At 42.5% G+C, this 27097-nt stretch overlaps 1 long non-coding RNA gene across 1 annotated transcript in view; it reads left to right on the plus strand.

The window, feature by feature from the left end:
* The window catches only part of LOC142818540 (uncharacterized), a 166417-nt gene that overhangs the window by 25807 nt on the left and 113513 nt on the right, over positions 1-27097 (plus strand). Inside the window, exon 3 of the long non-coding RNA XR_012896046.1 lies at positions 16124-16284. This is a non-coding gene — a long non-coding RNA (uncharacterized LOC142818540). The remainder of the gene's footprint in view (positions 1-16123; positions 16285-27097) is intronic.

Here is a 27097-nt window from a genome sequence, read left to right on the forward strand (position 1 = left end):
CTCCTTTTTGAAAAAAAGCGGCAGCCTTGTTCATGCTAATGAAGTGCGGGATATTTAAATCCCTGCTTCATTAGCAATTTCAATGTGCTTGATTTGCATCCCTCTGTCGACAGAGAGATGCAGTCTAGACGTAGCATAGGAGAATATGTAAGAAAAAAAATATATGACTAAATAAATAAGCCCCAAGTTAGTATCATTGCTGGAAAATATCTACCTTCATCTTGATTGCAAGATGAATAACTTCAGTGTGCAAGCAGAAAATAGAGTCATACAAATCTTGGTTATAGGCATATAGAATAATCATGTGCATTGAGCAACAGAACTCTCACTACCTAACTGATTCGCTCCGTGTACAATAAATGGGTTGCAAACCTGCCTGTTAACACTCTAAAAGATTGCTAACAACAAGGGATTGAGACAACTGCCTGGTTGTGACCCACTTGAGCACTTTGGCAAGAAGGAGTAAATTAAATACTGCTTGATAATTGGAATGTACGTCATGATCTAATTCTCTCCTTTTCTTGAAAGGATTGGGGTTACGATTGGGCTGTTTTAGGAGCTGTAGAAGCAATTTAATATAGTTGGGAGAGCGTTCATTAGAAGTTTGCTAATGGGCATCAGTAAGCTTAGGGATCAAGAGAACAGACGGGAGGCTTTTTACATTTCTGAACTAGTTTCCTGACCTCAATTTACTAGATGACATTAAACTCTGAAAATGTTGGTACAGAACTAAGTAGTGTATAAACCATTGGCTTTAATTGCCAGTGGAGAAATGAGAAAGGTAGTGAACTTCAGTCTTATCCATGACAAGGCAAATTCCCCAATCAGGAAAAACAATACAATGTGTCTCTGTACTGCCATTAAGTAAAAGGAATTGATCAAAGTTTTTAAATAGGTGTCCTCAGGGATTTTCCAGATCATCAATAAGGTGTGCTGACTAATACCTCTCCCTAGCCAGCTCTGTAGTTTGATTGTATTCATTAAGCTATATTTTCAAAGCAACTTAGCGTATAATAAAGCCAGTTGTTCTCTAATAAGGATGCTTGAGTTTGCAACCTTTTCAGTTTCTCAGGTGGCTAGTAAACCAGGCACCAGAAAAATTCTGTTAATCAACCTAGATATAATTGGAACACTTGAATTTGTTAACCTTAGGAAGTGCTTGAAAGTGACCCAGCATTTACTATCCTGATCAATGAGAAATGAAGAACTGTAAGGATGAACATGTCTTTGGGATAATAGGAATTAGAAATGTGAATTTAATTAAAAATACTTGAAATTATTATACCATTCACATATAAGTTAGCTGCTACAGGAAGGGAGGTGTCTTTAGCTGAACTTAATGAGAAACTCAGTGCTGTTTTAAAACAATGGTGCAGATCCTCAGCTTGTATAAATTGTCATAATTCTGTGGAAGTTAATGGAGCTGTGATAGTTGAGGTTGTGTCCATATAGGGTTGCCAGGTGTCCGGTTTTGAACCGGACAATCCAGTTTTTGAGCTTTCTGTTCGGGAAACAAATTGAGAAAATATAAATGAAAAAATATAAATGGCTGGTATTTTCTAAATAAGATGTAATGTAGATTTTGATGTAATGTCAAATGTGTCTGGTATTTTTGTTGAAACCATCTGGCAACTCTATGTCCATAACTTTACTTGGTCCTCCTCACCTACTTAACATTGTAAGCCAGAACCTGACAGTGAAAAAGTTAGTGCATGACCTAACCAGTGGTTCCCAAACTTTTATATACCGTGGACCAACAAACCCATTCACAAACTTTTAGTGGACTGGTAACATTTCATTTGCATATTTGTGCATTCATTATTCAAGTAATGAATATGCAGATATGCAAATAAAAATATACCAGTCCACCCAAAGCCCTGGCCTTCAGAACTGTTGCGAACAGCCTGCTTCAGCTCCAGTGGTTGTGACATGGGAGGGCGGCTGCTGCAGCTGAAGCTCACTGTTTGTGGCAGCTCTGGAGGCTGGGATTGGGGTACATCCTGGCCCCAGAGCCCCCTGGTGTCAGCACTAACTCCTACAGCCCCCCACCACTCTACTACCCCCCAGCATCAGCCACTGATGCCAGAGTCCCCTGCACCCAACCCCCCCATGCCAGCCTTTTGCCCTCAGAGCCCCCAGTGCTAGCCCCCCATTTCAAATGCTTCAGTGTCAGACTCCCACCCCTTAGAGCCCCCCCACCAGACCTCCCAGTTCCAGCCTCCTTTTTCTAGAGCCCCACTACACCCAACCCCCCGACTCCCTCAGTGCCAGTCCCAGTCTGTAATATTAGCCCCACTCCCAGAGCCAGACCAGCCCCTATAGATCCCCCAATATTAGCCTCACCCTCAGAGACCCCAGTATTAGCTTTGCCACCAGAGCCCCCCAGCACTAGCCCTGCCCCCAGAACCTTCAGTGCCTGCCCCACCTCCCTCACCTAAGCCTGCACTGCCTCCCAGCCACCAGCTGAGTGCTGCTTGCCAGGTTACAGCTGCTCTAAGGCTGCCATGCTATGTTCTGTGAGGCCCTCCCATTGTGCAGCACCCCGCTCTTTCATGTCCAGGAGGAAACCCTGTTCCTACCCAGTGCTTGTTGGTAGAGAGGTGGGGCAGGACACAACTCTCCCAATAGCCACAACTTCAGGGGAGGTGCTGGGCAGTGTACCTCAGCCCCAACCCCAAACCGCAGAGCTGCCATGGTCCGGCAGCCAGCAGTTTATAGCCCAGCACTGAGCCATGGGCTGGTGGTTCAGAACCATTGTCCTAAACCATATAAGGCTCCAAAAACAGACTCTAATTCTATAATAACTAGCCATCATAAGATGGGATTTTCAGGTCTCTCCTCCACGTTGGTCTTCTCTCCTCAGCCTCCTGTCTCTCGCTCTGTCTCTCTTTCTCTCTCTGCTCTCTCTCCTCCTCTTATTGTCTCCCCCCCCCCTCTCAGCTCTCCTCCACCTCCTGCCTCTCTCTCTGTCTCTCTCTTTCTCTTCTCCTCCCCCTCCTGCCTCTCATTCGGGGGACCGCGGAGCCCAAATGGCTGTTTGAGCTGCATGGGGAGCGCGGAGCCCAAACGGTCACTTGCACCACTTCATCTCACGCATCAGCCTGGCTGAATGGCGCAGAAGTCAGCCGAGTGCCATGGCAGGAGGCGAAGGGGGGCAGGGTGGTGATGTACACAGCCAGGCCCCGCCCCCTAGCCATGTACGTCACCACCTGCCTCCCTTTCCCTCCTCCGTGGCGCTTGGCTGACTTCTGTGCCGCTCAGCCGGGCCGCTGAGGGGGAGCAAGTGGTACAAGCAGCCATTTTGGCCCCGCATTCCCCATGCAGCCCGGGCTGCCCAGAGGGAACAGCCAGTATTTCAGGCAACAGCGTTACCCAGAGGGAACAGCCAGTATTTCAGGCAACAGCGTCACCCAGAGGGAACAGCCAGCATTTCAGGCAACAGCGCCACCCAGAGGGAACAGCCAGCATTTCAGGCAACAGCACTGCCAGAGGGAACAGTCAGCATTTCAGCGTTACAAACTCACAGACATTGGGCTACTATATATATGATGATATCCACTCCATTGACTATTTGGGTTCTTTGCCCAAAGTGTATGTGTTGATGTGTGGCAAAGAATTAAGAATATAAAAGAGAAATCTACGAACAAACTTAGCAACTGTGGAAAATGTTTCAATGTGAAATACAGCAATCTTCTATAAAAATTATACCAGGCAAGATTTTTTTTCTCAGATGTATCAGTGGAAATCTAGAGTACTTAATTTCAGGAGCTACTCTGAATTGACATCCATGTGAACAGAATCTGGTCCTTAATTAAAATGTCTATATTATTTACTGAAAATAAAAATATTTACTGATGGGCTCAGTCACAAAGATCCTCTTGACATTGTCCTCTGAGGTGCCCCACCACTCTGTCCTGTAGAGCCAGAACCTCTGATCTCTCCCAGTAAAGGCACAGAGTTGGGGCCACAGCTTAGCTTCTGGAAGGCTCAATCGCAGCACCCAGGTGCATAGCCCCAATGTGACTTGAACCCAAGATAAATATGCCCTATTCTGCATAATAGTGTTATGTAGAGCAAAATCATAAGGTACCCTGCCAACTCCCAACAACTCCTATTGTTTGGTTCCCTGACTATAAATAGTTTTTATACAAGGTGGTAATTCTTTTGTTTGGTTTCATCCCTCTTGCAGCCTCATGGATAATTATCACATCCAAAATGGGGTTAGCATCAGGTGACCTGGACACTTGTATTATCAGGACCAAGGATAGTCCAGGCTTACAGGAAAAACAAGACTACTCACAGATCATTGTCATTAGTGCTGGGCTACTAAGTTCCTTTAGTATTACTACACATCTACATATATAAACAGGTTTAAACTTTATATGTCTAACTTCAAATACTGGAGTGTTATATGCAGAAACATATTATAGATACATTCAGGGGATTACAAGTTCTCTAATGACAGGTTACCTGCCACTTTTTGCAAAAAGCATATTAGAATTAGGCACGTTAATATTCAAAACCATAGTCAATACAAATATGGGGGCACAACATCACAGATAGATTTAACTGGTATTAATTGAAATGAAAGGCATTTGTTGATGGAGTTTTTATTTTTTTTAATCAATCACCTCTAAAATAACAAAACAATTCATGACCATTGTCTGAACTCTGTGGCTACATCTACACTGGCCCCTTTTCCGGAAGGGGCATGTAAATTTCATGAGTCGTCGTAGGGAAATCCGCGGGGGATTTAAATATCCCCCGCGGCATTTAAATAAAAATGTCCGCTGCTTTTTTCCGGCTTTTAAAAAAGCCGGAAAAGAGCGTCTACACTGGCCCCGATCCTCCGGAAAAAGCGCCTTGAAGTAGGAATAAGAGCCTCCGGAAAAAGGCGCTTTTTCTGGAGGATCGGGGCCAGTGTAGACGCTCTTTTCCGGCTTTTTTAAAAGCCGGAAAAAAGCGGCGGACATTTTTATTTAAATGCCGCGGGGGATATTTAAATCCCCCGCGGATTTCCCTACGACGACTCATGAAATTTACATGCCCCTTCCGGAAAAGGGGCCAGTATAGACGTAGCCACAGTGTATATGTGTGGTGTGTGTGTATGACAGAGAGGAGAGAAAGCGAGAGAGAGAGAAAGTTTTACTCTCTGCTATTCAAGACCCTCCAACAAGATTGAATTAAAGGCAGGAGAAATTTATGTTTATGTTAAAGAAAATTATTTTCTGAGTATGAATATTTTTAAATTAATTTGAAATTTAAAAACAAAACAAAATTATTTATATTTGTTTTTTCTTGAGCCACTAATAAATTTTCAATGTAAAATTATCCCATCTAGCTCTACACATGCCCTAATTCAGCCAGGTATTTCAGCATGTGCTTCATAAACCTGGCCAGTGAAAATCTCCAATAAAAATGAATATTTTTTTCTTTGAAATTCAGTTTATAAAAACAAACAAAAGGGGTTTTACTTCTGAAAATTGACTAATGTTGGAGTCTTGAGATTTCAATTTTTTGACAAACTAATTTTTTATTAACAGAGAATATTTTTCATTAAAATTTTCATTTTGGTGAAAAGTATTTGACCAATACAGTATTAAACTTTAAGTACGTAAGTACTCCTACTGACTTCTGAGGACTATTCTTGCTTAAAATTATGCATATTCTTACATACTTACCTGAATTGGGTCCATAATGAAAGACATTTTACCAGAGGAGTGGGCCCACCAAATATGGTATGCAGCTTCCTCTGATCATAACTTAAAGCAAGGTCAGGATTTGGTTGTGCCAGGACAATTGCATGTGTGTAATGTTATTGTTTCTCATCAAACGGAAAGGGAGGGGTGTGATAGCAGGGACTGTTATATGAAGAATGATCACAGGACAACAGCAAGCAATCATGTCCCCTTGTCAGTGACAGATCTGGAGATCTGGAGAGCAGCTGCCAGATGGGCAGCACCCAGCTAATCCTGGGGAGAGGTATCTGCCACCCCAGCCTAGCCCAGGGCATCAGTCAGTGACCAGGTAAAGCAGCTCCCGCTGCCCTTGGATGGCCCTATGGAACAGCTGGTGGCCATCTCAATTCTCTGCCTTGAGCCCTATACCCCCAACCCACCCCTTGCCTTGACTCCTTAACCCCTCCCCCACCTCCCTCCCAACTCCTGCAGCCCCAAACCCTCCCTTGAGCCCTGAGACCCTGCCCTGACTCCTGAACCCAAACTGCCTGCCTGGCTCCACCCCCACTCCACCCTCCAGAATACTCCCTCCTTCTGTGTGGCTCTGGGGTTGTCCTCAGGTTTCAGCCATACTGAGGCTGGGGATGCTGGGGCAATGCACCTTGCCCATACATCAGGGCAGAAGAATGGAGCTAATAGTAGCTTTAAAGGTTGGAATAAATGATGCATCTTATCTAAAATATAAGGCCAATTATTTATATCAACTAATAGTAACACATATATAGAAGATTTACCTGGCATTGCCCAGGTCCTTCTGGGCAGGAGGCTATGGGTGTGGGGGGTGAAGGAGTCAGGGCAGGAGCTTAGGGATGTGGGGAGAGGAGGGAAGGGCAGGAGGCTAAAGGTGTGTGGGGGGAGTACAGGAGTCAGAGCAGGGGGCTCAGGTCAGGGGGTTAAGAGCAGGGGTCTGGGAGTTGGGGGGGGGGTTCACTGGAGCTTCCCATGGCCTCTAGGGTGGTGCTGCTCTAACAGTGGTTTCTCCTGGGGGCCAGACTTGTGCTGCCTTCGTGGCACCTTCCTTGGGGAGTTGCCTAGTCCCCCGGCCAGCAGCTGCTTGAGGGGTGAGGAGACTGGCAGGCCCCTCTAACTGGTGATTCCTCATGGGGGGCAGGGCGGAGTAGCCTAGCCACCCCCAGTTGTTCCTCCCAGGAGGCAGAGCTCCTTGCTGGTGGACTGGTGGGGCTAGGCTACCCAGACCTCAGCAGCTTCTCTTGGGGATGCCTCCCAATGGCAGCTGCCTAGCCACCACAGTGGCTCCTTGTGAGGGGGGGCAGCCAGGTCTACACTACCCGGCTCCCCCAGCTGCAATCGAAAGGAAGGAGTTGGACTGAGGCTTTGGGTCAGAGGAACCTCTTACCCGGGCCAGTGGCCAGCAATATGACAAGCCCTGGCTCCAGCTGGCCACTCTCTTCCTAGTGCACCTGCCCCCTGTGGTCACTCTGCAGTATAACAGTCCCCTGCACTCACTGCCCCCAGTGATAACTGTGGAGTGTAACTGACCTGCTCTCAGACCCCTCCCTTCCCATGTTATGTAAAACAGTCAAAATCCAGGCACATCCCATTTTCCTGGCACAACCAAACTCTAACCTTGCTTTAAGTTAGGATAAGAGGAAACTGCGCACCAAATTTAGTGGTCCTAGTGTTCTCTGCTTAAACGAAGCACACAAGATCTTTTATAGGGGGAAAGGCAAGATGTCACATTTGTTGAGAATACAACAGATGCATATGCTTTGCAATCACTCTCACATAAACATACACACACACAGTCTTGCCAGACGATGTTATAGTTACCAGTCCAGAGTCTGTATCAATCTAGTGGCCAGTTAGATCGAACACAGCCGGGGGAGCCAGGCTCTGTCGGTCAATAGATTCGATGCTCCTGGAGTGGCAAGATGAACCCAAAGTTCCATAGCAAAACACCCTGCTTTTATAATCCTTTTCTCTGTTGAAATCCGCTCTGTCAGCTTGTGACCGGAACTTTATCTTTTTGATGTCAGTGTTCCCAAAACATTTTACAAGGCTCATCCTGTAATCAATCATCTTTTGGGGGTGCCAAGGCTTGTCAATCTGCCAATATCTAATCATCTTATGAGTCGGGGTACACATCGATGGTTATAGATGACTTCTCTGCCACCAGGTTATCTAGTCTTCACCCACGGTTGCTCACCCTCCTTCTTTAGCCATCTGGTTCTGAGCAATATAACTTTTGCACCTTATCTCGACACATCCATACTCCTCTCACACACATAAGCAATGTTACAAAGACTTTCAAGGCTATGCAGCACATCAACATCTGTATTGGTAAGACAAAGAGGTGCCATAAATCAAGCAATTAAGGCCTCAGCCTTTAACATTCTTATAGTCTTCATTAACACAGACACAATATGAGATCCTGTCTCCTTACTTACTAAAACTTTAGAACAAGGAAATATAGGAGATAAATACTTTACTAGAGGATTTGACTTACTACAATCTTAAATATGATTATATATTACCTTACATTACTACATTACTAAACCTAAGATAAGAAATAAAAAAAGAATAAAACTTTCAGTTCAAACACTAGCTCTTACCATTTAAGAGGATTTCTTGAACAGACTCACAGAGAGACAGATTAACAGACAGACACACAAGCTCTCTAATATCTAGGTAGATAGATAGATAGCTTAGATTAAGTACAGTGGTTGGACACAATATGCACTCTTTTCCCTTTATATGTAAAATATTTACTAGTAAACTGTTGCTATTTTTTTAAATATGATATAATTATGGGGATATAGCTAGTAAAGGGCAGCTTTGGAGCTCAAAAAATGACTTGACGGGAGTACAATGTGTAAGATTAGGAGAGAACGCCCAGGCATTGGGGTTAGCATGCACAGGAGAATGTGACCAACACCCAAACAAAATGATGTAGATTTGCAGAGTGTAAGCAAGGTAATAGGAGATTGTGAAAAGGGTGCATGTTTAGTTATTGCCTATTGCAGTCCAGCATCTGGAAGGATAATGAGGAGGCCGCATGATAGGGTACCCACCTACTTTTGAGAAGCAAGTACTCAAAAGACCACTGTAGAATGCCCTTAACCATAAAGGGAAGTTTCTTCTTAAGCTCTAAGGGCACGTCTACACAGCAAAGTTATTTCAAAATAACTTTACTAGTGTCTACACAGCCAAACCGCTACTTAGAAAGTAAATCAAAATAGCGGCACACTTATTTTGAATTTGGTAAACTTCACAGTTTTGCTAAAGAAAGAGAGTTTGTGTTCATGAAAATATGCATATTTTATTTGACATCAGGAAGGGGGGTTAGGGAGGGGTAAGTGGAAGAACATGAAGGAGGAATGAGGCACAAGCCCCCCAGTGGGGCAGACCAGAGAGGCTCTTAGTGCTCCTCAGGGTGGAAGCTTTCCTACAGGGCCTCCTGGATACTGACAGCCCCCCGCTGGACCTCCTGGATGGCAGCCTGAAGAAAGTGCAGCCAGGCTCACAGCAATGCTTCAAAGAGAAGCACCAGGGGCGGCTCCGGCTCCATGTTGCAGAGTGCTGTGGTGTCCCTAGTGAGGGCAACTAGAGCATGCAGAGACAAAATGCTTTGCTGGCCCTCATCAAGGTAGACAAGCAAGCAGGGAAACCTGAGAACTGGCTGTCTGTGGGGGTCCCTTTAAGCACAGACCTCAGATAGCCTCAGGTAGCAGACCCACACAGTAAGTCCTGACCTGGTGCCCTGCCAGAACTGGTTCCAGCCAGCCTTAAAAGCAATTCAGCGTCCACTCAGGCTGTGTCCAGACTCCATGCCTCCGTCGACGGAGGCATGTAGATTAGCCAGATCGGAAGAGGGAAATGAAGCCGCGATTAAAATAATCGCGGCTTCATTTAAATTTAAATGGCTGCCCCGATCTGCCGATCAGCTGTTTGTCGGCAGATCGGGAGAGTCTGGACGCGATGCCCCGACAAAGAAGCCTTTCTTCATCGACACAGGTAAGCCTGGTTTCACGAGGCTTACCTGTGTCGATGAAGAAAGGCTTCTTTGTCGGGGCATCGCGTCCAGACTCTCCCGATCTGCCGACAAACAGCTGATCGGCAGATCGGGGCAGCCATTTAAATTTAAATGAAGCCGCGATTATTTTAATCGCGACTTCATTTCCCTCTTCCGATCTGGCTAATCTACATGCCTCCGTCGACGGAGGCATGGAGTCTGGACACAGCCTCAGTGTACATGCGCTATTTCAAAATAGCAAAATACCATTTCGAAATGCATTTTGTGTGTCGGCGCATTATTTCAAAATAACTAGACATACCCTATCAATAGTTAGTCTATGCCTTGAAGTACAAGGGGATATATTCCTTATTCAATATGTTATTCTAACTTGTGTCCCCATTACTCTTTTTGAATCCCACGGAGTTCATGGCTTATATCTTGAGACAGTGAGTTCGTTCAACAACATAGTTATACGGTATGTAAAAAAATCTTGATCAGTTTTAAATATGTTGTCTTTCAGTTTCATTGGCTTTTTCTTTGTTTCTTATAATACAAGAGCAGGTATATGGAAATGTACAATTTCCTTTCCCCATAACATTTATCAATTTAGCTTATTAAAGAAGGATCATGTATTGACACACTTTTGAATTCATATGATTATTGGGCTGCTTCATCTTTGGCATAAGTGGACACTGTTCCACTGCTGCTATGTAAGTTGAACCTACTAATGCTAGAATGAATCTGGCTATTAACAGATAATTAGAATGTAAACTAGACAAAGGTCTGGCTTGGTCAAAGGTCTCCCTTATGTTAGTTTCGCCTGTGCTCAAATAAAAGTCATAGACAAAAATGTTTTAAGTGCTAGAGCATGAAGAGAGATTTAGTTATTAGACTTGAGTGTGCTAGAGTTTTTCACTCTCTTTTTTAAGAGATGTCTCCCCATATTTATGATACTTCTCAGCTTTTTCTCTGGAGGCAAATGTTACATTTTGAACTATTATCTTAACTGTTATCTTCCCCCAAAATAATTCCTAGAATATATTTTTAGGAAAAACCTCCTATTTTGAATTAAAAATTGCCAGTGATGAAGAATTCACATCTATGTTAAGTTGTTTCACTGGTTATTATCCTGTTACACATTTACATCTTATGTCCAGTCTACATTTGTCTAGCTTGAACTTCCAACCACTAGATCATGTTATACTTTCCTCTACCAGCATGAAGAGCCAATTATCAAATATTTGTTCCCCATGTAGGTACTTACAAACTGTAATTAAGTCACCCCTTAACCAATATTGGATTTGCATTAACTACAGCACTTAAAGCACTCAAAGTTGCCAATTGCTACAGTAAGTGCCATGCAATTATTGGGTGGGAAAAGCAACTCAGATAACCCCCTCAGTTAAATTAAAGTTGTTTTCAACTGAAAGTGATTTTATTTCAACCTCTAATCTCAACCCAAGCAAGTTACTATAATATGGAAAATGTATGTGGGTTAATAAGAATGAACTGCATCAGCTAAAGGTGCGTCTACACTACATGGTTTAACTACAACAATTGCATAACTTATTTCAAAATACTTATTTCGAAATCGAGAGCACCTACTGTTGTGTGGTTTTTGAACTAGAGTACTCTTCCTCTGACTTTCCTTACTCCTCATATGATGGTTGAAGGAGTAGGAGTAAGAAGTCCTCCAGCATGACAGTATTTTGACATTATGTCAAAATAACTGCCTGCGATGAAGACATGGACTAAGTAATTTCAAAATAACTCTAGTTATTTCAAAATAATGCTGCTGAGTAGATGTATTCTAAACCTTCAGTGTTATAAATGAAATCAAAGAACTTACTATAATGTTATTTTTGATATTTCATAATATTATCATTATGAAAAATAGTTAATATAGAAATATATTGAATTCAGAAGAGAATAGTTGCAAATCCCATATTAATATATACAAATAACTCTTGCCGTTATAGAACATTAAGGTAAATTTTGACGTTATATTCACCCATAATGGTCCTATCTCAGGTGCCAAAATGATTCTTTTATCCTGTTTGTCTTTTGGTCCTTTAAAGCATGTTTTATGGATAGAGTCCCTGAAAACTGCAGAAAGGAGTGGAACAGTCCATAGCCACTGTGCAATTATTGATGTTTATCCCAAGATGGAGGCCAGTAAGAAGCAGTGGAACTGCATTCTTGTTGTTGCCAATTTCACCTTCAGATTCACATTTAATTAGGTTTGGCAGGTGTTTGACATCAGGTCTGTGCTTGTGGTTTCAGCTGTCCTTTACAAACAGATGAAGTTAACAGTTAAAGCAGTGAGAATATCTGAAATAGATGATTCCTTGTTTAGAATAATAGTTGACAGGCATGAAAGAAATTGTGGTAATTGAGGCATACCTCATAAAAATGAAACAGCAGAGAAGGAACAGTGTAGATGAAGAATGATGCAAATGTAAGTTGTCAGAAAATGTCAGCTGGTAGAAGAGACTGAAGAACATTGTTTTCAAGTAACTGACCCTTTATTAGAGATGGGACCTGAGTAGCAATGTTTGGGGATTGGATTTGGCCTTGTCTTTGTTTGTTAAAGATTATAACGATGCTTATGATGTATTGAGGATGTTGCATTTCCTTTTGGCTCTGAACAAATCCATGCCAGAAGTAGCGTTTCCCATGGTCTGGTTGCCTTAGTAAAAACACCTCTTCCCTGATCCTCGGCTAATATAAATCACTGTTAAACTGAATAATTTACACTAGCTGAGGCTCTGTCCATGTCTTTGAGGAAGAAATCAGATCTAGGACAAGGAGCAGTGCCTACAGCCTGGCGGGGCCCCCGAGCAAGGAGGGGGCCTTGTTCCATGTCCCCAGAAGGGGCAGGACCTCTCATGCAAGGGGCGGGCTAGGCACCACCCACAAAGCACCATGCCTTCCCCAGGCAACCCTCAGTGCTGTCACAACACACACTGCTCCAGCAGCAATTTAAAGGCAGTGACAATTGCCCTCTTTGCCTCCCCCCACCATTGGTAGGCCTGAGTACAAGCACCACGAGCACTATGGTTCCTGCGATACACAGTAGGCAGCAAGTAGAGGAAGCTGGAAAGAGAGGGTACGTCTACACTACAGCGCTAATTCGAACTAACTTAATTCGAATTAGTTAATTCAAACTAAGCTAATTCAAACTAACGTGTCTAGAACTAAAAACTAGTTCGAATTAGCGTTTTGCTAATTTGAACTAGCATGTCCACATTAAGTGGACCCTGAACTGGGGTTAAGGATGGCCGGAAGCAGTGCCGGCAGGGCATCAGAGGAGGACTTAGAGTGTAGAGATGCTGTCTCAGGCTAGCCGAGGGCTGCGCTTAAAGGGACCCGACCCCCACCCCGGACAGACAGTTCTCAGGGGTGCCCTGCTTGCAAAGAAGTCCTGTCTTGGAGTGCCCGGAGTGCCCACACTGGGCACATCACAGCACTCGGCCATCAGACCGGCTGCACTTGCCGCAGGCTGCCATCTGGGGAGAGGGGGCAATCGGGGGGCTGCAGGAGAGCTTCCACCCCCAAAAGCCCACAGAGCCATCCCAGTCCTCCCCATCGGGGGCTCGTACCCCATTCCTCCCTCACCTCCTTCCACTTACCCTTCCCTAGCCCCCCTTCCTGATGTACAAAATAAAGGACAATTGTGTTCAAAAATGGAATCTGTCTTTATTGAACAAAACTGGGGGAGACTGGAAAAAGGAGGTGGAAGAGGGGAGGAGAGAGGCTGGGAGAGGGGAGGGCAACTACAATGATCAGGGGTTGGGAACAGGTCCCATATGAAGAGAGGCTAAAGACACTGGGACTTTTCAGCTTAGAAAAGAGGAGACAGAGGGGGGACAGGATAGAGGTCTCTAAAAGCAGGAGTTGGGTGGAGAGGGTGCATACAGAAAAGTTCTTCAGTAGTTCCCATAAAGAAGGACTAGAGGACACCAAAGGAAAGGAATGGGTAGCAGGCTTCAAACTAGTAACAGAAAGTTGTTCTTCACAAAGCAAAGAGTCAACCTGTGGAACTCCTTGCTGCAGGAGGCTGTGAAGGCTAGAACTGGAACAGAGTTTAAAGGGACGTGAGATCAAGTCATGGAGGTTGGGTCCATGGACTGCTATTAGCCAGGGGGTAGGAGTGGTGTCCCTGCCCAAGGTTTGTGGAAGGCTGGAGAGGGATGGCACGAGACAAATGGCTTGGTCACTGTCTTCGGTCCATCCCCTCCAAGGTCCCTACGGTTGGCCGCTGTCGGCAGACAGGCTACTGGGCTAGATGGACCTTTGGTCTGACCCAGGATGGCCATTGTAAGCTCAGGGCTCAGGGTTGGTGGTCTCAGTGGACCCCCTTGATTTTCATGCACACCTGCTCCTGGGTGGCCAGGCTGGCAGCTCTCCTGCCCTAGACGGCCACTTTCCTGTGCCTAGTGCGGAGATTGTGGACGAAGTCCACGATGTCCGCACTAGCCCAGGCGGGTGCCCGCCTCTTGCGGTCCCGGGCAAGTTCCCAGGAGCCGCCAGCCTGGTCCCGGGAAAAGGGGGAGGGCTGGGGGGCATCGGGTGGCTGGCTCGAGTCGTGCCAGGTGCAGGGTCTGCTGGCTGGGTGCTGGCAGGCTTGCACCTGGCACGGGCACCGTAGCCAGCCCGTGCCCCTTTAAGGGGTCCGGGGCCGGGAGGGGGGCAATAGAGTTTCCCTGGTGTTGGCCAGAGTGGCCACCAGGGAAAGCTGGGGAGGGCTAGCCTCCCACTAGTTCGAATTAAGGGGCTACACACCTCTTAATTCGAACTAGCTAGTTCGAACTAGGCTTAGTCCTCGTACAATGAGGATTACCTAGTTTGAACTAAGTGCTCCGCTAGTTCGAATTAAGTTCGAACTAGCGGAGCGCTTGTGTAGCACCTATGAAAGTTAGTTCGAACTAATGTCTGTTAGTTCGAACTAACTCTGTAGTGTAGACATACCCAGAGAGTTTTATTGGCACTAACCTCTGTTCCTTTATCACTCTCCTTGCTATATCACATTTTTTCTGAAAGCCTGAAAGAGAGAGGTTTTTGTTTGCTCCCAAGCTCTGGTATTCCATATGATGGTAAAACTCTCTGTGGCAGCTTGCCCCAGGCTGACACAGAATTTGGATATTTGAAAACACAACTTCAGACAAATCTAGCCAAACACTGTATGATGCATCAGGAAGAGGTTTTCTTAAAATGTGCTCATTCTTTTGATCTTATTTTAATGGATCCTCTCAGAGGTATTAGTTGTGACCTAAACAGCATGCATAATTACTTAGGAAAGAAAACAATAGAAGAGAGTAAATAGAATACTGAATGTGCATAGTTTAGTATTGAATGTTCTCAATTTTCATTAAATGTCTACTCTCTTCACTTGCATATGCATGTGCTCTCATATGTAAATAAGATGGTAATAGTTGATTAAGGTTGTCAAGTTTTCAGTCTCATGTATCTTTGCTTTGCTACTTTCTATGGAAGTCTCTTTTTTTCCTCAGGCTTCTATCAAAAGACTTGCTCTCTCTCTCCCGTGTGATTGTCGACAAAACCAATTACAGTGACTAAGATTGTCCTTTCAAAATCTGAACAGATGGAAACCTCATGGTTTGTGAGGGTTTCCTGGTTCACATATTCATTTTCCCTTTTGGGTAGTTCTGATTGTCTAAAGCCTGCAGGATAATTAACTCAGTCTGTTCTCAGAACTGCAAAAGAGAATAGACAGGTATAAAAGGGTCTTCTGTCTGATTCTTGTAGCCAATGAAAACAATACTAGTGATACACAGTGTTTCAACAGAGGTAAAGATTATATCAAAGATGTCCAAAAGCTGTGATGGTGGAACTGGGGGAGTATCCCTAACACTTATGCAATGGAAATATTGCGGGAGGAGAGCTTTGTTCCCATCTCTAGCTCCTCAGCCTTACACCCCAGAACTGTTCCATCCTGCACTGTTCAGAAGCCTGACCAGTATAAGTTAATTATCCAGTCCATTCCTCTCTCAATGTGGAGAGAACACACACTAGCCTTTGTAAACTGAACTGAGATATCCCAAGTATTTCAACTAAAACATAGTGTTTTTAGGTAAATTATAATATTGATTTATTAACTATAAAAGACAGATTTAAGTGATAAGTAGGAAATGTAAAATTCAAAGTTGGTTATCTAAGAAATAAAACTAAATTTACAGGCTGAGTTCTATAAACTAAACAGGATTTGAATCAGGCAGCATCTCACCCTGATGCGGAAACAGGTCACAGATCTTCAGTTCATGGGCTGGAACTGCCTTCCAGTCTTGAACTGTGCTTCCCCAGTTCAGTCTTTGCCCTTTGTGTTTCAGGTATTGAGTTGTGGGAGGAATTAAACCATCTCTCCTCCTCTCTTTGTGTTTTTTTCTAGTTTGCTGAAAAGATCTTTTGCTATGATGTGGATCAAGCATTCTCAATTGCCTACATGCCTTCTCTGAAAAGTCTTCCAAGATAGTTGTTGGGAGAGTGGATTCCCTTCAATGGGCCATTGATGCATCTGGATTCTTCATTATGGTACCTGAGAAGCTGATTGTGCGTAGTTCCAATCTCACAATGTATTTCAATAACACTCACATAGCAAAACTTCATAACTTTACATAGAGTGATAACAAATATAATCTAACAGGATCTTAATATTCAAAATATCAAGATACCTCACAAGGCATATTTCATACAGAATATAAAATTATAAGGTAGTGGTAAATATGGGAGTTGCAGGATGTTGATTTGCAGTAGAGAGTGCCAATGGGGAGAGAGGCATCTAGCGGGGTCCTGCTCATCTCTCTCCTCCATAATAATGTGAGGACAGAAAATATTGGAAGAGTAGAAACATAGATCCCCTCCTTAATATTCTCATTGCAGGAGTACTCGCCCACCACCACATTTTGTATCCTGCATGAAGGAATTCCTCCATCACTGGAGCCACAAATAGATTAGTAGGAAGATGTGCAGTAATAAAGTTAACAGCCTTCTTTAAAGGCAACCAAAATTGTTACATTTAACTCTCCTCCAGCTTAAAAACTCCTGCCTCCTACTTGCAGAAATGGCTTGCAGTATTTGGGCTAGCAGTTCCCAATTACAGCCTGAAACCTTCCTCTTTCCTGACTCAGCAGTTCATAATTGCACCTCTTGAACATCCTTATATGGATGCTGTGGGCTGAGTGGAGCATAAGTTGTTCTTAGGACCACAAGAAGAAGGCTTACCAAACATAATTGGGTGCCATCTGTGTCTACACTAGAAAAACAGGATTTCAAATGTCAACATAAATTAGCCCAGGTATTCAAGTAGCAAATGGTCTAAGGCAGCTCTCTTGAGAGCACTGAAAATAGGGTGTTTTATCTGGTAAAATGGTATCCATAAGGTATGCTTTCAGACTTCATTTTTTAGTAATCAGATTTCTTGTTCTTGTCAGTAATTTGGCATGTAATCTAAAATGTCCCCTATTTGTTATGTAAGACAAGTTATCTATAAGTCTCTCTAAGGCAGTGTTTCTTAAACTGTGTTCCATGGCACACTGGTGTGTCACAAGGCAGTCAGAGGTGTGCCGCAGAGAACAACAGAATTCAAAAAAAGTGGCAGGAGACCTTTTTTTTTTTCTCAGCAAAAACTCTTTGGTGCTCCTCATAAAAAAAAACCCCTATTTTTTGGTGTTCCTCAGTCTTAAAAAGTTTAAGAAACACTTCTCTAAGGATTTTTGTACTGCCTCACCTTCATACTATCCAAGCACCTTCCACTTAAGCAATAGCAGAATCCCTATTGGATTCAGTGGAATCTCTGGCACATCTTCCTTGACAGGGTTATACCTCTTCCTGGGGTAGGGATTTCATGGGGGCTGTAAGGAGGGTGGGAATGTTGAGCTGCATATGGGATGTTCAGACTGTGAACATCACTTATGATGGAAAGGCCAAACTCTGCCTTGAGACATTGCTGGCTGGCAATTGCATAGGTGACTGCTGAATGTATGCACCTACAGGCAGAATTTGTTTCATAGTAAAAATTAAATCCACCATTTGGAGACCTGTGTAATACAGGTTGCATTGGAGATGAAGTGTCATTCTTAGCTCTGGGTTTCTTGTCAATTTTAAAAAGCCCCTTAATGTAGTTGTAACCTTTCTGTTTGTGATGGAAAGTACATCTCATTCCATTTGCTGCAAGAGAGCCTTCTTTTCAACACATTTTGGAATAGTAAAATCTTATCATCAGACCTGTCAAGTCACACTGATTCATAGTATGACAGGCAGTTTCCAAGATTAGAGCAAGGTCAGATGGTAAATTCATATAATTCTCATAGTTTCTGTTGATCCAATCACAACATTGATTTCTCAACTGCCATGTGTCACACACGTCCTCTAGCATCAGGAATGAGAGAGGTGGAGCAATAAGAAAATCGGACAGCCAAGTGAAAAGCAGTAGAAATTGATCTGGAAAGGAAGAAGAGTTTTCAGCACGATGTCTCAGGAGAAATATTCCTCCAGGGGAAATGGCAATAGAATGGAAAAGGATCCTCAAATGAGCACTTTCCATTCAGAAAATATCATTGTATTATAAGTACTTAACCTGCATATTAACACTGCTGCATTTAGTGGGGGTAGATAAGGGAGGGGACACTATGGAAGACTGCTAGTTCTTGGTTTTGTGCATGTGTGCAGGGTGACTCTACTGGATAGTCTAATAGCATCCAGAAATTGGCTGTGGCAGGCACTGAAGATGATCATGAACTGTTTGACACCAGAATCACACTCTGAGAGTGTAACCAATGGGAATTCAAGGGCTGGGGAAGGAGTTCATGAATAAGAAGAGTAAGAGCCATATTGGAGGACACAATGATTGAGCAGAACAAAAACCAAGATGATCTATTCTAAGGTTGTGTTCTTCAAATATAAGAACATAAGAATGGCCGTACTGGGTCAGACCAAAGGTCCATCTAGCCCAGTAGCCTGTCTACCGACAGTGGCCAGCACCAGGTGCCCCAGAGAGGGTGGACCGAAGACAATGTTCAAGCAATTTGTCTCCTGCCATCCCTCTCCAGCCTCTGACAAACAGAGGCCAGGGACACCATTTAACCCCTGGCTAATAGTCTTTTATGGACCTAACCTCCATGAAATTATCTAGCTTCTCTTTCAACTCTATTATAGCCCTAGCCTTCACAGCCTCCTCTGGCAAGGAGTTCCACAGGTTGACTACATGCTGTGTGAAGAAGAACTTTCTTTTATTAGTTTTAAACCTGCTCCCCATTAATTTCATTTGGTGTCCGCTAGTTCTTCTATTTAGGGAACTAATAAATAACTTTTCTTTATCGGCCCTCTCCACACCACTCATGATTTTATAGACCTCTATCATATCCCCCCTCAGTCTCCTCTTTTCTAAACTGAAAAGTCCCAGTCTCTTTAACCTCTCCTCATATGGGACCCATTCCAAACCCCTAATCATTTTAGTTGCCTTTTTCTGAACCTTTTCCAAGGCCAAAAATATCTTTTTTGAGATGAGCAGACCACATCTGTACACAGTATTCAAGATGTGGGCGTACCATAGTTTTATACAGGGGCAGTAAGATATTCTGGGTCTTATTTTCTATCCCTTTCCTAATAATTCCTAGCATCCTATTTGCCTTTTTGACTGCCGCTGCACACTGCGTGGAAGTTTTCAGAGAACTGTCCACGATAACTCCAAGATCTCTTTCCTGATTTGTCGTAGCCAAATTAGCCCCCATCATACTGTATGTATAGTTGGGATTATTTTTCCTGATGTGCATTACTTTACACTTATCCACATTAAATTTCATTTGCCATTTTGTTGCCCAATCACTCAGGTTGGTGAGATCTTCTTGGAGTCCCTCACAGTCTGCTTCTGACTTGACTATACTAAACAGTTTGGTATCATCTGCAAACTTTACTACCTCACAGCTTACCCCTTTCTCCAGATCATTTAAGTTGAAAGGGATTGGTCCCAGAACTCACCCTTGGGGTACACCACTAGTTACCCCTCTCCAATCTGAAAATTTACCATTTATTCCTACCCTTTGTTTCCTGTCTTTTAACCAGTTCTCAATCCAAGAAAGGACCTTCCCTCTTATCCCATGGCCATGTAATTTACACAAGAGCCTGTGGTGAGGGACCTTGTCAAAGGCTTTCTGAAAATCCAAGTATACTATATCTACTGGATCCCCCTTGTCCGCATGTTTGTTAACTCCTTCAAAGAACTCTAACAGATTGGTAAGGCAGGATTTCCCTTTACAGAAACCATGTTGACTTTTGTCCAAAAAATTATGTTCTTCTACATGCTTTACTATTTTATTCTTTACTATGGTTTCGACTAATTTGCCCGGTACTGAAGTTAGACTTACCAGTCTGTAATTGACAGGATCTCCTCTACAGCCCTTTTTAAATATTGGTGTCACGTTGGCTACCTTCCAGTCATTAGGTACGGAAGCCGATTTAAAGGATAGATTACAAACCATAGATAATAGCTCAGCAATTTCCCATTTGAGTTCTTTTAGAATCCTTGAATGAATGCCATCCAGTCCCGGAGATTTGTTAACATTAAGTTTTTCTATTTGTTCGAAAACCTCCTCTAATGACACTTTAATCCGGGACAGTTCCTCAGATTCATCACCCACAAAGGACGGTGCAGATTCAGGAATCTCCCCAACGTCCTCAGCCGTGAAGACTGAAGCAAAGAAATCATTTAGTTTCTCCGCAATGGCTTTATCATCCTTGATTGCTCCTTTTATAGCTCGATCATGTAGGGGACCCACAGGTTTTTTAGCAGGCTTCCTGCTTCTAATGAACTTAAAAAACATTTTGTTATTTCTTTTTGAGTTTTTGGCTAGCTGTTCCTCAAAATCTTTTTTTGCTTTTCTTATTACATTTTTACACTTGATTTGACAGTGTTTATGTTCTTTTCTATTTATCTCACTAGGATTGGACTTCCACTTCTTAAAAGATACCTTTTTGTCCCTCACTGCTTCTTTTACATGGTGGTTAAGCCATGGTGACTCTTTTTTAGGTCTCTTGCTATGCTTTTTAATTCGGGGTATACATTTAAGTTGGGCCTCTATTATGGTGTCTTTAAAAAGTTTCCATGCAGCTTTCAGGGATTTGGCTCTAGTCACTGTGCCTTTTAATTTCTGTTTAACTAACCTCCTCATTTTTGTGTAATTCCCCTTTTTGAAATTAAATGCCAGGGTGCTGGACTGCTGAGGTGTTCTTCCCACCACAGGAATGTTGCATGTTATTATATTATGGTCACTATTCCCAAGCGGTCCTGTAACGGTTATATCCTGGACCTGATCCTGCACTCCACTCAGGACTAAATCGAGAATTGCCTCTCCCCTTTTGGGTTCCTGCACCAGCTGCTCCAAGAAGCAGTCATTTAAGCCATTGAGAAATTTTATCTCTGCTTCTCTTCCTGAGGAGACATGTATCCAGTCAATATGGGGGTAATTAAAATCCCTCATTATTATAGAGTTCTTTATTTTGGTAGCCTCTCTAATCTCCCTTAGCATTTCAATGTCAGTATCGCTGTCCTGGTCAGGTGGTCGGTAATATATCTCTACTGCTAATTTCTTATTATTGGAGCCTGGAATTACTATCCAAAGCGATTCTATTGAACATGTTGATTCACTTAATATTTTTATAAGTGAATCAACTTTGTCCAGTTTCTGGCACTCCACTTCAAATGGTTCCAGTTTTATTGGATTAAAATACAGACTTCACCACCTCACTGGAGAAGATGGCTAGGTTTTGTTGCAGGCTGAGAAAATTGCAATGTTGTTGCAAAGTTTCAAGGGAAGTTTGAAGAAGCCTATAAAATGATCATTTGTTTAAGGAGCTGGCATGCCCTACAGAGGGTTCTGAAAAGGACAAATGTCATTCTAGGGTATATTAGCATGAGCATCATATATAGGTCATGGAAAGTAATTGTTCAGCTCTACTTGGAACTGGTAAGCCTTAGCTGAAGTTCTTTGTCCAGTTTCTGGTACTACACTTCAAGAAAGATGTAAAAAAAATGGAGAGAGTCCAGAGGAGAGCAATAGAAATAAGAGGCTGAGAAAACATTACATGTGAGGAAAGACTGAAGAAATTGGGTATGTTTATTGTATAGAAGAGAAAACTGGGGTAAGGCAATAGGATACTTCAAATAAGGAAAAAGTTGCTATAAAGAGGACACAAGTTAATTGTTCTCCATGTTCACCAAGGGTAGGATAAGAAGTAATCCATTTAATTTGAAAAAATCAACCCTGATATTGATGAGCTAGTAAGAAAACTTTCTAACTATAAGAATCATAGAATCATAGAATACTAGATCTGAAAGGGTCCCTGAGAGGTCATCAAGGTCAGTCCCTGTACTACAGCAGGACCAAACACCATCAAGGTCATGGCTTACAGATTTTTGTCTAACCTGCTCTTGAAAATCCACAGTGACAGAGATTCCACCTAAGTTCCTTGTAAACTGCACAGTCCTTTAATGAGCCCTGTGCAAAGGCTCAGCGCTCCCACACAGGCAGTGAGCTCAGCTGACCAGAGGGGAAAGGGGTGTCTTGTTGAGCAGCAGCTTCAAATGGAGCTGCCTGCTTCAGATGGAGGAGCCCCAAGACCAGTTAAGGAGGGGAGATAAGGAAGGAATAAGTGGCTGGTGGGAAAGTTGTAAGGTAGGGGAGTTTGGGGAGGGAGGAAATAATTGGCTGGGGGGAATCAGAGGGGAGGGGAATTTGGGAAGTTCTATTTGTGCAAGGAGAGAGAGGCAGAGGCAGAAATGCAACACTCTCCACAAGCCTTCTGGGCTGGGAAGGGCAGGTTGACTGCATGGGTAAGTGGGGGGAATAGGAGGTAGGTGGGTGCTAGCACTGGGGTGAGGTGGAAGTGGAGAATTTGTGCTATGTGTCCTGGAGAGAGGTGGGGGAGGGGTAGAGAAGGTTTGTGCTATGTCCTGACTCCCAGCTAGATTGCTGGAACCTCCAAGTTTGAGAAGCAGGATTTTATCCCAGCCCCCAGTTGAGATGGGGAAGAATGCAGATTGCATAGGGGTAGGTGGAGAAAGGGTGTGGGTGGGTGCTGGCATTTGTGCAGTGAGATGGAGGCAGGGGGCAGTTTGTTTGCAGTGTTCTCACTCAATAGCTGCAATCCTCTGTCTGTTTGGGTTGGGGTGGGGGAGGGGGGGAGTAGGCTGCATGGTGTGTGTGTGTGTTCCAGGACATTTTTATGATTTATATTTCAAACAAAGTTTACATAGGTGTCAATGGCTTATGGTAAGAAAGAAAAAGATTAATTTAACAGATTTTTTGGAGTGTTGTAGATATCTAAAACTCTGATCGTAATTTTTTAAAATCCTGTTACTAATTAATACCTGGTATAGTGTATTTCATTAAGGCAAGATCTTTCCTATGTGTAGAAGTCTAGCTCTTATGAGTCAGAAGTAGCAAGTACTATATGTGATGCTAATTTTTTTGTAGGATGAACTTTATTTTCAGGCTCTTTGAAATATTCATCTGTCTACAAACCCTGAAGCCGTGTGTTAATTTGTTCTGAGACTTCTACTCTTTGAGTTCCTCTTTCACACACTAGGTGAAAGTTTCAAACCAGAAGTTTTTTCTGTTTTTACAGTCTGAGTTTCACTTGTTCTTGTATAGCGTTGATCCTAAACATTCCCCAGAAAAATCGTATAAGCCTTAATATATGTCTTTTCTCTCCTTTCCAGTGCCAGTAAATATTGTATTAGTCATGCTTTTCTTGCAAATACTATTTCTAATTGACTCATAGATTTGTTTAGAATCTTAATGCTGAGTTATGTTATATTGGTGTTGCACATAAGCAATTTCAATCTGTCCCCTCCCTTGGCAATTTATTCCAGTGCTTAACCAGTTAAGTTTTTCCTGATGTCCAATCTAAACCTCCCATGCTGCAATTTAAGCCCATTTCTTCTTGTTTTATAATCAAAGTTAAGGAGAATAATTTTTCTCCCTTCTCCTTGCCACACCCTTTTAGGTACTTGAAAGCTGTCATTATATCCCCTTTCAGTCTTCTCTTTTCCAGACTAAACAAACCCAGTTCTTTCAATCTTCCGTCGTAGGTCATGTTTTTTACAACTTTAATCTTTTTTGTTGCTCTTTTCTGGACCTCCTCCAATTTCTCCACATCTTTCCTACAATGTGGTGTACTGAACTGGACACAATACTCCGTTTCAGGCCCAATCAGTGCAGAGTAGAGTGGAAGTATTACTTCTCGTGTCTTGCTTACAACACTCCTGTTAATGAATCCTGAATGATGTTTGCTTTTTTTGCAAGAGTGTCACTGAGTGGATGGCAACTTAAATATGAGTTGACAATGACATCTAGATCCCTTTCAGCATGACTGCTTCCCAGACAGTAACTTCCCATTTTGTATGTATGAAACTGGTTGTTCCTTCCTAAGTGGAATACTTTGCATTTGTCCTTATTGAATTCCATCTTGTTTACCTCACACCATTTCTACAGTTTATCCAGATCATTTTGAATTATAAACCTATCCTCCAAAGCACTTGCAACCCCTCACAGCTTGGTAACATCTGCAAACTTAATAAATGTACTCTCTATGCCATTATCTAAATTGTTGATGAAGATATCAAACAGAACTGGTTCCAAAACTGATCCCTGTAGAACCTTACTTGTTATGCCCTGCCAGCATTACTGTTAACCAGGATATTTAAGTACTGAAACAGGTTACTTCAGGAAGTTGTGGAATCCCTGTCACTGGAGGTTTAAGAACAGATTAGACAAACATCTGTCAGGCACGATCTAGGTATATTTGTGAATATCATTCAGATCTTCTGTGAAAATAACAAAATGCAATGGGAAGACTTTTTTCAATATGTTAGGGGTAACAGAAAAACAAATGAAAGTATGGATCCTCTACTTAGCAGGAAAAAAAGAGCTAATAACTGATTACAACAATATGGATAGATTGTTTAATACCTATTTTACTTAAGTTTTCACTAAAAAGCTAATGGGGACCAGATTCCGAACAAAATATTTACAATGAGGAAAGGAATGCATGTTAAAATAGGGAAAGAACATGTTAAAGACTATTTAGATAAGTTAGGTATATTCATGTTCTTTGGGCCTGATGAAATTCATCCTTAGGAAATTAAGGAACTAGCTGAAACTCAGAACCATTGGCAATTATATTGCAAAACTCACTGAGAATGGGAAAGCTCACAGTTGCCTGGAGTGCAAACATAGTACCTATCTTTAAAAATGAAAACAAAGGAGAACTTGGGAAATATAAAAGCGGCGAGGAGTCCTGTGACACCTAAAAGAATCAATGGACCCAAATCAGATATTAGGAATGGCAACATACAAAAACCTGTAGGGGAACACTTCAATCTCCCTGGACACACAATTGCAGATCTAAAGGTAGCCATCCTGCAGCAAAAAAACGTCAGGACCAGACTTCAAAGAGAAACTGCTGAGCTACAGTTCATCTTCAAGTTTGACACAATCAACTCTGGATTAAACAAAGACTGTGAATGGCTAACTACAAAAGCAGCTTCTCCTCTCTTGGAATTCACACCTCCAGATCAGCTACTAGAAGTGGGCTTCATCCTTCTTGATTGGATCCACCTGGTCATCTCCAACCTGATTCTGGCCTGCATATTTATACCTGCCTCTGGAAATTTCCACTACATGCATCTGATGAAGTGGGTCTTTGCCCACAAAAGCTTATGCTCCAACACTTCAATTAGTCTATAAGGTGCCACAGGACTCCTCGCCGCTTTTGCAGATTCAGACTAACACGGCTACCCCTCGGAGAAATATAAATCAGTCATCCTAACTTTGATACCTGGAAAGCTACTGAAACAAATTACTAATCAATTTGTAAGCATTTAGATGGTGATAGAATAAGGAATATCTAACATGGATTTGTCAAGAACAAATCATGCCAAATCAGCTTAATTTCATTTTTTTAACAGTGTTATTGGTCTAGTGGGTAGAGAGAAGCAACAGATGTGACATATACTTTGTAAGTCTTCTGTCCGACATGACGTTCTTAAAAGTAGGGCCCTACTAAATTCACAGGCATGAGAAATGTAGTCTTGTTGAAATTACTCTTAGGTGAGTGCACAAATAATTGTAACACAGTTTTCAAAGAATAGCTATCAGTGGTTGTCTATCAAATTGGGAGGGTATATGTACTGAAGACCTGCAGGGATCAATATTGGATCCTGTATTATTCAATGGAGTAGAGAGTATGTTTATAAAATTTGTAGATGACACAAAGGTGGGAGGGGTTCACGCAACAACTTGGACATAGTGAAAAATTGGTTCGTGGTAGGGGTTCCCCCAAGACCTCTTTCTGTTGGTTTCTGAAGACCTCAGTTTGACTCCAGTTTTGTTATTCATGTTCCTTTATTTGGCATATAGCAAAGCTACACTGAGGTGGTTAGACACTGAGGATGAGTATAGGGCACAACACACATCCAAAGCTACAGAGAAAAACTTTTCTTTATATGTATTTTTACAAAAAATAATCATGGTTTATTAACAACATATTACATCATATGCTTCTGGACTGAGTTTGTTATTCTACAGGAACCAATACATGTACAGAATGCTCTTTCCACAATCTGTCCATGCACAAGGTATTCTTTACCTCATGTTACATTCCAGGCTTATCTTGTCCATTGTAGATGGTACACAGATGTTCCCCCTTATATCAGCTAGTACACACATGCTGTCTGTAGCCTACTGATCCATTTACCTTCCAAATCACAGCACTAAGAAATGAGATAAATTACTTCTGTCAAGTTCCTTATACCCAGGCATACAGTCTGAAATCAACAAGATGAAATTCTGTAAAGAATAATGTAAAGTACTGCATTTAGGATGAAAAAATCAAATATAAAACTACATAATGGGGGAATAACTGGTTGGGTAGTAGTACTGCTAAAATTGATTTGGGGGTTATAGCAGAACACAAATTGAATACAAGTCAGCAGTGTGTTGTAGTTGTGAAAAAGGCTGCCATCAATCTGGTGTGTATTAATAAAAGAGTTGTACACAAGACACAGGAAACAATTGTCCTGCTCTACTCAACACTGGTGAGGCCTTATTTGAAGTACTGGATTCAGTTCTGAGTGCCACATGTTACAAAAATGTGAGCAAATTGGAAAGAGTCCAGGTAAGAGCAACAAAAATGATAAACACTGCAGAAAATCTGACATGAAGAAAGGTTAAAAAAACCTGACATTAGTTTTCGGAAGACTTAATATTGCAGATATTAATATCCCAGTCACAGATATATGTAAGCTAAAACAAATGAACTTCAGAGACCTATGCTCAGTTAGTTTGGTTTAAAACCAAGATAGAGA

The sequence above is a fragment of the Pelodiscus sinensis genome, chromosome 16 (assembly GCF_049634645.1).
Source record: "Pelodiscus sinensis isolate JC-2024 chromosome 16, ASM4963464v1, whole genome shotgun sequence".
NCBI lineage: Eukaryota > Metazoa > Chordata > Testudines > Trionychidae > Pelodiscus > Pelodiscus sinensis.